General features: G+C 36.7%; 1 protein-coding gene across 4 annotated transcripts in view; it reads left to right on the top strand.

Moving 5' to 3' along the window:
• LOC132199002 (zwei Ig domain protein zig-8-like) overlaps window positions 1-14,818 on the top strand; it is a 153,269-nt gene that overhangs the window by 32,438 nt on the left and 106,013 nt on the right. The gene's annotated exons all lie outside the window — the stretch shown is intronic.

Below are 14,818 nucleotides of genomic sequence, written 5' to 3' on the forward strand. Positions count from 1 at the left end.
TTCTCATTTTTCTTCAGGTGCAACTTTATTCAGTTGAATATTTCATTTTTCCATTTTGAACCTTTATTTTAATTGAAATTTTCAATATCTTTTCATCAAAATTTCATAATTTTACATTGAATGGGGAAGGTGCGATAGAGAGGGGACACTTAGAAATTCCTGAATTCCATTTCCATTGGACACCGGCGGACAACGACCGCATCTCTGGAATGCACCTGTCCAAACACAAGCACACCCACTTCCACCCGAGCTGTAAAGGCGGTGGTGACCGTTTGACGTCAGCAGGAATGCATTTTTTATTGCCAATTTCCGCCACCCTCGCACCTCCTTTACTCAGCCAGACTTTGCCTCCCACCATTGACTTCTAGTTTGCGAACACTTTTCTACTTCAATAATATTTTTTTTTATCAACTTACATTGATTTTTTTGAGCAGATATTTTTGTTATTTCTGTTCATTGGCCTTTTTTCAAAGGTCTGAAGATTATAATTAAATAATATATTATTGATTAATTTTTCTTCAAAAACTTTATTTCTACAAGTTCCATTTTGCAAATAATGCTACTAATTAATATAATATAACATTATTTTATTTGCTTTTTAAAGCAAAACAAGTTTTAAATGAAAGCTGGAATATTTTTCATTATAAGTTTTTCATCCAATGGTTCTCGATTTAATTTGAAGGCAATATCCTAAATGGAAATTAATTCGATGCAGCCTCCATACATAACATTTGATATGATTTTGGAATTTTAAATTAAGACTCAGTTATATTAAATATTACAACAGTCAAATTTTTATAATTATGTGATTTTCAAATTGTTGAGTCGTTTTGAAAAGTGAACTTCGCAGCTTCTTCTCGTGTAGCTGGTTGACTTAAATCCTCTCCCTTATCCATTGCTAGACATTCAACTAATACTTTGACGCTAAACTGCGGTGGCCATTGAGTCGGTATTATTGTTGTTTGCGGGGGCCTCGAGTGCAATTTATCGCTTTGTGTGTATTACATACGCGAGGAGCTAAACGCGCTGCATTTGTGACGAGGATTACAAACTCTGCGGTCGAGCGAGCCATTATTATTTATCTTGAGCGCGCCGTACTTCGGTGGTCGGTCGGCCGGCAGTTCTTGGCTACGAGTTTGCGAGGATTAGCTTCTATTTATTCAGTGTTTAACAAGCTAACACAGACATGGCCGCCGCTTGCATAGCAGACAAGTCCATTCAAATTGCGCCGAGGCGCCGTAAATCGCATGCAAATTGTATGAATAATGCACACTTTAGTTTGCATCGCGAGGAGAGGTTCTACCATGTTTTGATACACTCACGGTCTATTTGAATGCCCTTATTTTTTTTTGCCGAGGCCGAGAGAAAATGTTTGAATTCAGTTAGCGGAGAGTTAAGGGCATTGTTTTCTCTTCAATTGTCCGTTTCATTATTTTTCTGGTGTTTATTTGCAAGTAAAAAACTTTAAATGAAACAAATTGTTGTATTACGAGATAATAATAATTTGAGTAAAATGGAAAATTGTTTGTTTTTGTGATATGGAAACCAATGTTTTTTTATGATTACCATAAGAAATTCTCTCTTTTGTGTGTTTGTTTTGCCTCACAAACATAATATATACGCCCTACATTTAGATCTATTCTGAAATAACAAGCGTCTTTTCCATTCCCTAGACTAGATTGTGAGAGCTCCAGTTGTTAGAGCATAGCGCATCTTGCATCTTATGCTAAAATTTATTTCATCTTTTTCCATGCAAAAAATTTCAACAAGATTTAAAAAAAAAAAAGCAGAATGATTTCTGTTTTCTAACAGAAATTTTATGATTTAAAAAAACCTCGATCAAGTCTCAGCATTATAATTTATTTCTATTTATGTGAAATCAGGAATTTAATTTATTGCATTTTGTGGAATTTGTTAATTTTTCATCAAATTAAGCTACGCCAAAAAATTGCAAATAATAATAATTTTTTTTATAATTTTTTTGCAAAATAGTACAACATGACGACTTAAAATCTCAGTTGGTAACTTTTTTAAATGACATAAATTTTAATAAATCAATGAAAATAATGGAAATAATAATAATTCCATTAAATTTATGCTATACATAATGTTTTTAGATTCGTTTTAGCTCAATAGCTGAGTCAGTTTTATCTTTTATTGTGTTTTTAGCGTTTGAAGTGAAATTTTTCAATTGTTTATTATGTCTGGCGAATTTTGAAAACTTCATTTTCACGTGAAATTGATTATGTACATTGAAAATAATAATTTTGAACAAAAAAGAGGCCACATTGTACAGTTATAGCTATTTTGGATAATTATCGGGAAATGTTTACATGCCTGAAGGTTTCATAAGAACACCACACATGATTATAATTATGCAAATTTTGAACATTTTTACCATATTTACCCAAATATAAACACTGTTTAGCAAATTTCGCGTTGGCGGAAAGTGACACGGCAATTCATCAAACGTACTAATTAACGATTTTCGAACCAACCATGTGAATTTAACACAAATACGGTCGAATAATTAGTTACAAAGCGGGCCCTTGCATATGCTCGGCGTGAGATTTGCACGGTTGGCGCGAATCATTCCTTTCACAGGGAAATCTGCTCGTTCGTTTGTTTGGGAGAAACGCGCGCTCTTTTGTGCGTGTGCGAAAAACAAGGAAATTGGCAAAAAGCTGCCGCGCCCTGTGCACGACACACACAACTCTCGCGAAATCCGGCTTTTTCAGCAGCACGCTCGGTGGCACCGCCAATTAGTTGCCAGGGGCGGCTTGCCAGCGACGCATTTGAAATTAATTTGCGGAAATCTCGTCGGCTTTGTTTGTTTCAGCGCCGGAATGAAATATCGGAGAGACAACAATGGATCGTCCTCCGAAACGCCCTCCCTGTGTGCGATTTAATACAGCACAACATACAAACCCCTTCATTTTTTTTTAGTGGTCTGATAAAGCTGCAGCTCAATTTGCTATTCATAATTGTTTTCCCTCCGATTCCCCGCAGCATCTATTTTATTTCCTCATTGTTGACACAAAGCATTATAGTTATTGAATTATTGAAACACAGACAGAGAGCGCTTTTGTTTCCATTTTATTTTAGTCGGAACAATCTAAAATTATTTTTGTCCCTTTGGTGCACGGTGAATTGGGGAAATTTTCCCCGTAATTAATCAACAGCAATTGATGAAAAATTGGGAAAAAAATTCGTGGGACAATCGACAATTGACGGCGATTATTGATTGACAGCGACGCAACCCCGTGTGTAATTGGAGTGGTATTTTCGTTGAAAATTGGTTTTGCGCGCTGATTTGATTAAAAATCAATCGGCTCTTTAGAGCTTTTTATAACTGCACCTTTGCTCCCTTTATTTGGTGGAAAATAAAGCTCTTTAAAAATTGGAAAAATAAATTTTTTCGTCTCCAAATTTTATTTAATGACAGGATAGTTTTGGATATAAAAGTTGTTTTAAACAAATTATATAAAGCTTGATCAGGAACTTAATAGTGTATTAATTAATTTTATAATCTCTTGAAACTCTGCCTCAGAGCTCAGGATGTGCAAAAATCTATGGGCTTTAGTATGTAAATTTCATAACAATTTTTTTTAGCTTTTTGCAGCATAAAATTTTAAGGACTGGCTTTATATCATATTCAAAATAAGATTAATTTGTTTTGATTTTGCTGATTTTGGGACATCAAATTTAAAAACAACTTTTCATCACAGAAGTCTCATTTAACAAAATACTCTAACAAACAATATTTCACTCGAATTAAAATTATTAAAGAATTAATCAAAATAACAAAATTATCAGCTTTTTATATTGCATCAGACATGAAAATCCAACCGGTCCACTTGAAACAGCAGAACATCCCTTATTCACAAGCTCATTTTGGCAATGACACGCACATGTCCAAATTAACCGTGAAAGCAACACAATTCGCGTGCCGCGGGCGAGGCGACGCACAGCTCGAGTGGAGGCGACAAGCCAGCGAAGCGCCGAATGTGTCTCGCGCAATCCACCCAGCAGCCATCCGTCCTCTCAATTAACGAATTGAATTATCCACCTGCCAGAGCGCGCCGGCGAAACTTGGGTGTGCATTTCACTTGTGCCGAAAATCCATAGTGATTGACCCGACAGCCAGTCGGGCGATTGGAGATCAGCCAATGGCGGCGCCACGGCACATTCAACATATCGTTCGGGGGCAATCATGCAGAGTGACACGGCTAATGCATTAATGTACAGGCGGCGGCGGACTATGTGTGTGTGTGTGTACCGACCGAGCCACCCCCGTCGCAACCCCCGCGCGACCCCCGCCCGAGATTTATTGCCATTGTTCCCGCCGCGTACGCACGACATAAAAGTGCGTCGAAACGGCGCTGAAATTATTTATGTGTTTTATATGAATTCTCTCACATGGGTCGTGGAACTTAATTTTGCGCACAGGATTCCTTTTATTCATTATATTATAGTTTCAGGTTGTTTTATTAATTATTTCCTATTTTTCATTTATTTGTTAATTTTATTAATTAGACATACACTTGATCCTTGATAAGATTTGCTGACAATTATTATATTAAGTATTGAACAAGGTAAGAATTATATAATAAAAAATGTAACAAATAAAATTACCCTGAAATAAATTACAATTAAAATTTTAAATGTAAAAGATAATTAATATTTATTATTTTTAATTATGAAAAATTATTTAACAATACAAAACAATGTATAATCACAAATTAAATAATAAAACAAATGTCTTTCAATATTTTTTGGAAAGAAATATTATTTTTTTTTCTATAAATATGATGTTTAATTAGAAAAATGAAATTATTAATTATACATTATTATTGATGGAAAAGCCCGATCTCTTCGTTTCCGTGATCATGTCCTCTACTGTGTCAATTTTTTCAAACATATTATTTGATTGATTTTTTTATTTATTTTTATATCAGATTTTATTCACCAAATTCAGTAAATTTTATTTGGCAAAATTTTCTTACCACTTAAAAAGCCAATTTCATTTGCCCATAACTAACAGCAAGTAAAATGAAAAATTCTAAATAAATTGAACAAAAATTGATTCAATAATAATATATGGCTCTGGATAAAATAATAAAGTTTTTTCTTTGCAATTTGTAACAAATTGAGTTCTGTGCATAAAAACTCTCATTCAATCACATTTCCGCTGATCAATAGAGAATGAAAATGCCCCATAATCCACCACCCCAGCAAAAAAGGCCTATTTTCACGCTCGGTTTGGCGCAACCTTGGGTTCAGTCAGACACCCCCGGTGCACTCACCCTCCACTCAGTTTAAAGCTGGGCAAAAAACAGCCGTGGCAGTCAATTTGCTTATTTATTAATGGCTCGCCACCGCCGGTTGACAACTTTATTAAATGAATCGAGGCCGTGATTAATTGGCGCTAAACTATTCATTATTTCCGAGTGGTGTCTGCTGCTGTTGATGCAGGAGATTGGGGATTAGAGTCTCCGATGCAGTCAGTTAGTTTGTGCACTGCCTGCGCGAGTACACAAACAACACACGTACACAAGTGATATCGACCCTTTTTCACACGACCAGGGAATTGGCGGTGTGTGTGTTGGAGAATTTGCGGTGCATTGACTTTTTATTAATCCCCAGACTTCAAAGCCAGGCTTGCCAGGTGCTGAAGGCTCGTGATTAATTGAACTGGTAATACGCGCAAAAGCGTCCGTGCGCAAAAGTAATGCGGCGAAAATTGCGCAATCATTCAATTTGCTCTGGACTTGTATAATTGTCTTCCAACGTTTCTTTATTTGATTAAAAGTAGATGTGAACGTTTGAGCGAAATCAAATAATAGACCAAAAAATGGATCCCAGCAGGATTTACCAGGATCTTTGGTCTGGAAACATTTTCATTAATTTTAGAAGAGGTTGTCAGAGACAATTTTTTATATTAATTGACAGATTTAATCGACCCTTATATCATTTTATTTGCTTTATCTGCTTTAAACTTTTAATACAAAGCTGAGAATATTTATTGTTTTAATTTATTCATTTATTCAAAATTATTTTATGACAAGTGCAAAACCGCAATCAGGAGTGCGCTCGTGTTCACTTTTGACATTTTCTTGCTCATTCATGCATGAGATCAGAGAGCTCAAGTTTTCAGAATTATATTTTCCTAGTGCCAAGTTTATGGATCTAGGTAAGTACTTTGCTACATGCATACATAATGTATTGAGCCCAGCACCGAAGCCGCTTGTTGCAGCGCTCATGTTTGTTGCTATCTCTCGTCCGGAGCATGTTAAGGCATTATTTTGCGGCGTTCGGCCACCGTCGTAGTCTCAACGGCCCTGCAAACTCGAGGGTTTCGCAATAATTTTAACGAGAGAACCCAAGTTTGCCGAACGTATCTAGACGGCGGATAATGAAAATTTTAATATTGCATTTTTGTCGACGGGCGATATAGGCTAGAGAGACGAGCGTCTGCTGGGTCTCGAGGGTCCTCTTGTGCACAAAATTGCAAGAGTGCTCAAAGGCTTGAGTATTGAGTTTTTTGTTTACCTCGGCGTTGGTCGGTCCGTTGGCTCGACGATTCTCGCTTCTTTTTTAGCCTCTTTTACGCACATCCAAGGACAAAATTGTGAGCACAACAGACATACACCGTATATAAGTTTTAGCGCGCGGTGGTTCGCCAGACCATAAACTGCGAGCACGCACTACATTTGGGTGGAACTCGGTATTACTTATACTTGTGCCTCTGCCTCAATGAAATTTCCGCCGCTTGTTGCAGGAAAACAAAGAGAAACGCGCAATTTTTCATGAGAGCTGCCTGGGTTTTTTCTGACGAGGTAAATTACAAAGTGCGGCTCTCAATGCTGATTACCAACAAAAGTTTATTCTTTGGAGCGGATAATAAACATGAGAATAAACCGGGTTTTTTGCTGCTATAGCATATAGTGTAAATTGCAAATGAATGAATTTGTTAATTAATTCCAAAATTAAGGTTGAAAATTTACAAGAATATTTGCAGAAGTATTTGCATTTTGAACAAATTGGCTCGTTGGAAAAATAATAAATCAGAAATAAGCTGGCAAGAAATTATTTTCATCAAATTATGATTTTTAAATTTTTTTGAAGAAACAAAAGCTATTTAAAAAACTGGAAAGTCAATTTTTCGATTTATCTCCAATCTAAAGCTTAAAAATTTAATGGCAGACGAAACGAATTTTGTAATTTCCAGAAATTTCACTTTTATTCATAAATTAAAATTTCAATACTCAATTCCTCAAATTGAACAGGAACATTTTCATACTTTCTACAATGATTTGTATTTTAAGTTCATTAGCCTCATATTTTTCCCCTTCAATTTTGAAGCACATCCTTTCTCTCCAAAAACATGTGCTTTATTTTTGAGGAAGAGACTTTTCAAATTCAAATCCGCTTCTGTTCTTTTTCTCTCCCTCGGAAGCTCCAATGAAAACAAACTGCGAAGAGAAATTCATCTTGCTGGAAGCGACGAGCACGGTATCTCTCACGTGAATGGTAAAAGCCTATCTTCTATTCAAAACAGCAGGGACACGTGCCCTCTCTCGCTCCTGTCTGATGATAAAACATACACACAAACACTGAACGCGCTGTCGAAGCGAGCAGCAGCAGCAGGTTTGACCTTTTCTAATTGCGCAGAGAGGTCGGTCGGCCGCTCTCCGGGAGATATTCAAATGGACCTGCTGCATGCATAACGCGCGCACAAAGTGAGCGGGCGTGTTCGTCTCGCCATTTATTTCAGCGACACACAAACGGTCAAGGAAGTTTTTGTTGCCGAACCGACCCGGCAATTTGTACTTGCGGATTGCCGTTTTCGGTGGCAGAGAGAAGGGCTTTGCCATTAATTATCGCTCGTGCACCTCCCATGCAGAGCTGGAAACAAAACCTATTCTGCTTTCCCAGTAAAAAGCAAATTTTTTTTTAGAGAATAGACAGATTGTTGAACAATAATTGAACCGAATTTCTTCTCGGGATTTTAAATATTTTCTAAGAGAATAAAAATTAATCTAGGAGTTACAATTAAAAAACTACCAGGGTTCAGCAGAGTGGATCGCTGTGTATGTTGAAGTTTTGCTGGAAAATCCAAATATTTACATTCTGTGTAGCACTGCTATGACTATCCACCTTCCTCTTTGAGCTGCTTACCCAACCCGTGTTTTTAACCAACCCCAGACTACACTTTGTTTGTGTGCCGTGCCTTTTAATTTGTAAATAAAACAACGTCAACGATCTTGCCGGCTTTCCACCTGCCCGACCTTTTTGCTTGTGTTCTGGAAACTCGCCGTGTGTATGTTTTTGTGTGCCCTGCAACAATAACTTTCAGCACAGCGGGATGCTATGTGTATGATAATTAAGGTCAAGTGAATTCATTTCGCGATGAATTCATTAGCTCGCTTTACCCAGCAGGTCTTTTTTGCATGCTCTACTCTTATCCAAGAGCAGAATTATATAAATTATGCTTTTATTAGCTGCACAAATACATTTTAGATTCTGCTAGAGCTATAGAATAAAAATGTCGATTTTAAATTCAAAGAATTATTTACACCGTTTGCTTTAAAAAATAAAAGAGGGAAATGTTACTTTAATTTATTTATTTACTATTACTCTATGTGACAAAAAATCTCTATCAAAAAAGCAAAACTGTTTAATACTGAAAGAACGAAAGAGAAAATGAGGAAAATAATAAATAATGTTTAAAAATAAAAACTCCCCAATTTTTATGGTGAATTTAAAGTCGGCTTTTCCTCGATGGATTTTTGTGAGTTGTTTATTGTTTAAGAAAAAACAATATCCTGCTCTACATGTTTCGGCTGCAGCCATAATTCATGAGCTTTCTTGGCGGTGGTCGAGAGAGGAGTTTTTTTCTTAAACAATAAACAGCTCACAAATATCCATCGAGGAAAAGCCGACTTTAAATTCAAATCACCATGAATCAACCGTCAATTGTGAAATTCTACCACAAAATCTCAACGAGATGGATTAATTTAAGAAACTTTTAACTTCTCCGTGGAAAACCTCTATAATTCCAATTTTACAGACGAAAAAATATTTTAATTTCTAAACTGCAGTGATTAATGTAAAGCGAATTGCGATTAATTAACCCCGGCAATTTGTATAAATCCGTGAATGACGCAAATAATAAAGGGTCAGCATTCATCAATCTGGTCTGCTAAATAAACAGCGCATATAGTGCGCCGAAATGATTAACTTTGACAATGAGGGCCAGGACATGGCACGACGCTTTAGCCCGCCGCTTTATTGTTAGCAATTTTGCGAGCGAGGCGCGTCCGATAAATGAGAGCGGCAAAAGTGTAATCCACTTGAGCTCAGATTACATTATTATCAATAGTGTGGCTCGTGCGGGCAACACACACAGGCGCGCCCATATCAGAATCACGTCCCGCAACATCATAACATTGAGCCGGCTGGGAACAAAAGCCGATTTGCCGGCGGCGGGAGAGTTTAGTTTTGCTTTATTAAGTACCCGGAATTATAATTGCTGCCGATTTCTGCTCCACGAAAGGGAAACTGGAATCCGAGCACAAACCTCTGGGTAGAATTTCCACCTTGCTCCGCAGTGTCCACTCTAAATTCCAATGCGCGCCGAATAGTGTTCGGGGTCGGTGCGCGTAATAAGTCAATCGCTGGTCCCAAAGGATCTTTGCCAGTGCGAAATGGTTTCGGCCTGGGACTAAAGGGCTCTGATGAATTTATCACCCGAGATCCCCTTTTGTCGACAAGTTGGTCGACTTAGCTGCTTTAAATCCAATTCAAAATTTTGCTTCCATAATCATAATCTAATGGGAATGCTGGAATCAATACTGCTGATAATTTAATGCAAAAAAATGAATAATAAATGAAAATGGCGGATTTCAGGAAAAATAGGTAATAAAATAATTAATCGTCTTGTTATTTAGAATTAAATTATTATTTACCTTTTCAGTCACATTTTGATGAAAAATTATGGTAAATATAATGATCTTTTTACAATTTTCTATCAAGTTGGTCACTTTTTTAAATTACTGTTTTCAACTAGAATTAATGTAACGTGTAGTTAGTGTACAGTGAATGTTGCGGAAAGACCTTCGTCCTACAACTGGACGTAATGCAAAATAAAGGAATCTATTTCAAAACCCTTTGCCTCGTGATGTACTACGGCGCACTAGAAACTAAAGCTCCCTTTTGGAACCCACTTTGCCAGACGAGGAGGAAATGTTTCTCGGGTGTACATGTTGGCAAAAATGTTCACCTACCCATGCTAGGAGGCGCTTTCAGGTCAAATAGACGAGAGGAATATAAGCAAGACGGATTTCCTCAAGCTGAACGGTGAACTCTAAAGAAAAGCAGCAACTCCAAAAAAGTGTTTCAATGGCGGGAAAAAAGAAATACGTGCTGCACCCAGGTAATTTTGAAAAGAGAGGTGAATTGATGGAGCTTTGAAAAACTTGTGCAGAGCAGAAATTAGAAATTATCCTTGCGAAGTTATTTTGCAATTTACGCTGCTCAAGTTTTGTAAAGTTTCATCGCTGCATTTTGATTAAAATTGGAGTGAAAAAGAGCTCAATCGAGTTATTTCCTCCCAAGTGGCGCGTGAGATTGCTTTCGTATTAAACCCACAGCAATTGTGAGCGAGGAAAAAAACCAAAGATACTCGCCGCTCTTTTCCTGCAGCTGACTGAGCCGTATATAATCTTGAAGTGGAATTGCACGGCAGCAATACAAACTTCAAGTGCAACTTGAGCAAAATTTTCCAGGGATTGTTCTAAATATTCAATAGTGCTGACTTCTTTTAATTTATGCTCTGGTGGTCTTGAATCTGCGCGGCCATGTACTTAGTGCACACACTTCCTCGCTTTTATAATATAAAAAAGTATTTTTACCGCACCAACTTTTCTTCTATTTCCTCTCCGAGCTCTTGTGCTGTGGTTGAATGTGGGCAGCAGTTCTATCCTCTTTCTTCCAGCAACAATAGTGGGCCAATTAGGTGCGGGTGAGGAAAAAAACCCGCACAGGCCAACATAAGCCAAAAGCCCAAAAGAGTTTCAGAAATAAATTTGTAGCACCCATGAATGGCCGCAAAAGTTTTTTTTTTTTTGCAAAAGTTTTTGAATATCAAATGAGGAAAGTCAGTTGGTTTTTTTTATCCCGACTAAAATCAGAGAGAATAAAAAAAGAAAATATCATCAAAAATCAAAAGTTTAAAATTTTTATTTTCTACGGATTCGGGTTCATCGATTGATTTTGAAATTCTTGTAATTGTTTTTCAATGTTTGTTCATTTGCCCTCCTTTTTTTTTAACAGGCTTTGCACCCCAAATGCATAAAACCGAATAAACTGAAAATACCACGCGCGTGAGAGTGAAATAAATTGGCAACGCCGACGCTATAAGCAGTATCAAATTACGGTCTCGCGCATTCGAGTTCCGGGCAATTGAAAAGTTGAAATGGTCCCGCATCTGGCGTGTGCGGTGCTGCTCTGTTATTTTAGGTGTTTTCGATTGAGGACGAGAGCGAGGCGAGGGGCGAATAAAGTGGAGATAGAAAAAGCTATATCGCGGCACGAAATTGTTGAGATAGTTGGGCGATGTTAAATTGCCCAGGGTGGAATGCATGCATGTGTACGCTGGCGGGCGCGCGCTGAATGGCAGCATACAAATGAGATTGTGCAATTTCGCCCCGAGGGATTTCGTATATTTAGAAAACTTTTTATGGTGTTCCCAATAAGCCGGTCGAGTAGAACAAATTCACCCACTGTACTTTTGGTAAAAATTTTGCAAAAATAATTTATGTTGGAAAGAAGTGATAAAAGAGTTAATATTTTGCGAACGAACGTTGCAAAATTCTATTGTGGGTAAGCAAAAACAACATAACAAGCGCAGATCAATTGTTTGAAAATGAGAAAATATTGATAATTTTCCATATTTGAAATATACGCTCCAGGCGTTTATTTTGTTTGTGATCGGATATAAATATTATTTAAAATTGGGCAATGACTTTCAATCTTTACAATAATTTTATGAATTTTAAATAAAATGCTGTTTGTTGGTCATAATGAAGTAAATTGCAAGCAAATTCTAACTAAAATAAATATAATAGTAATTGTTGGAGTTTTTCAACCTTACATCCTTAGAAATAATATAATTTAATGAATAAAAAATAATTTAATTAAAAAAAAATAAAAAAAGTGAATAAATAATTAAAGATTCTTAATTATTTGTAAAAAAATTTTATAACATAAATTTGCTTAAAAAATTTACCTCTTTTGGTCATCAAATTTCAGCAAAATTTAATGATACAACCTCATCGAATAATAAAATATATTTTATAATTCTGGTGGCTTTCCCGGATCACTCCACTCCAACTATCCCGCCGTCCGTATGCAAAATTCCAGAACCTGTTCACGGTTGGCATATTACCTATGTATTCTCATCTGCGGTTCACGTGACATTTGGGAAGGCACTTGAGAGTGCTGCACCGCAACACACGCGCGCCTGCTGTCGACAACTCGCACGAGCTGCACATTAATCCACCTGCACAATACAACTTGCAGCCCACATATGCATCAGAAACTGGGTTACCCAGTCTACCATACAAACTCAAGACGATTAATCCGACATGACTTGGTAATAATAGTTTAGATCTTGTTAGCACTTGGATGCAGGAAATTAACGACCAGGGCTGGTTTTGTGATGATTTGCGTTTTCTGCTCCGCTTTGTCCCTGCAGAAGTGCCTGTTCAGCAGAAAATCGCCAGTTTTCATTGTTTCTGCTGCATGTGGGTCGTGCATGCATTTCAATGCGAAGCAAGAATTATTATAAAGAGCCAGTTTTGTTTGCGGATGTTAATGACCATACTGTTGACAAAGCGATTCTCTTTCCCTTGTTGGCAGTTAGTTTAAAAAAGAGTTCACAAATTGATGCTCTTGAGCTTTTATGCAAAGAAGCTAATTTGTTTGTGGGTGGAAATATCTATTTTAAAGGCGATCTCGCGTGCAAAAAAAAAAAAATATATGCTGTGTGGAGAGGAGCCAATTTGTATCAGGTTCTTCTTGATAATTGATGGTTGCCAAAAATAGAACTGGAATAAATATAGTTTCAAAGGTCTAAAAGGACAAAATGTATCTCATTAGAGCTTTTTTCTGCAGAAGATTAATGATTGAGAGAAAATGGTCCGATGTTTTCAAATTAGGCAACGATTAATTATGAAGTGACCTAAAAGAATTTGTGTATCTCTATGAAATGAGATGGGAACTTGAAGCGGGCTTATGAAAAACCTCTGCAAAGGAAAATTTTATAGAACGAAAACCGGAATTAAAAAAGTTGATTAATTATTAAAAAACTCGCTTATTTTTCACATTAATTTTGAAGGAAAAATTCCAGCGAGCAGCGCACGAACTCGTTCTATGGAGTTAACAACAGCAGGTTTACATTACATTTTATCGAAAAATTGCGCTTTACGTACAGTGGTGTAATAAAAGAAATTTACAACTCAAAACATTTCCAGTCAGGCGGCTCTTAAAACAATAACTTAATTAAGCGGCTGTTTCTCTCTCTCGGCGGTGCGCCGGGCACTAAAATAATAAAAAGCCTCTCACGGAAATTCAATGAATTCTTTATGGGCCGGGCAAAAACACGGTGTGCACACGCGCCAGAAATTACAAATGCCGTAAAACAAATAAAGGAAAAAATATAAATTTACCATGAAGAGATACCTCGAGTGGTGTCCGTGTCTCGCTCTTATCAAAAGCAAACACGCGTCCGCTGCTTTTTCTCGCCAATTTCGGATTTTATTATTCCTTATTTGCGCACGATGAGACATTCAAGAAGAGAGATCGATACATTTCCATCCTGACCGGCTGCAGCAAAAGTCGGCCCCCGGAATAGGCAAAGGGCGCGCCGTAAACTTTTTATTGTGTGCCGTGCTCTTGGAGACGCTGCCAGTCTCTCTATTTCGCAACAGTTTTTCTTGACCGGACCTCCCATTGCCTGCAAAGTGGGCTGTGCAAACAATTTTTTCGCAGAGCTGCCCTCACAATTAGATGTGAATAAAATTTAGATTTTTATATTCTCATAAGACAAATAAAACAAAATTGGTTAAAAACTATATGAGCTTTGCCATGGTTCAGATGAAAAATTTCAAGTATTGTGTTTCACAGAGAAAATGGTTTAGTTATAAAAATAAAATAAAAATCTATGAGTTGAATAATTCATTTCATTGATCAAAATGATAAGAATTTATTCCCGTAATAATTTATATTGAAAAGGTAATTTACTTTTGCTAAGAGAGAGCAAAATTATCATTCTACATAAAGCCATCAATTAAATTAAAATTTATGCTTAAACACAACCTATGTAGTATCGATTAATCAAAAAAGTTTTTCTTCCAGTTGATGAACTGCTTTCCTTAAAAACTGATCATATCAATAGTTGAAAAATATTATATAGTATATAGATTTCTTAATCTTTTCTTTCAATTGTCTTGGCAGCTTAATTAGCAGGAAACTTGAATTTTAATTTTACTGCTAATGCGCCTAAAATCACCTTCTGTGCTCTGCAAATAAAATCCTTTAATAACATCAAACATCGTATCAAGCGCATTCATTAAAAAAAATCCATCCTTTTGTTTGTGAAGAACAAAGTGCGTAATTTATACTAACTACAATCATACTTAGAAATCTCGTGTGTTTGCGTTTTATAAGTACATGCCAAACATCAAAGCAAGACAAAAAATAAAAACCCACCCTTGATGAGTTTGGAGGCTGTCAAAGCTAACTTGTGCGTTTT

The sequence above is a fragment of the Neocloeon triangulifer genome, unplaced genomic scaffold, assembly GCF_031216515.1.
Source record: "Neocloeon triangulifer isolate White Clay Creek 2 clone unplaced genomic scaffold, ASM3121651v1 ptg000013l, whole genome shotgun sequence".
NCBI classification, from domain to species: domain Eukaryota; kingdom Metazoa; phylum Arthropoda; class Insecta; order Ephemeroptera; family Baetidae; genus Neocloeon; species Neocloeon triangulifer.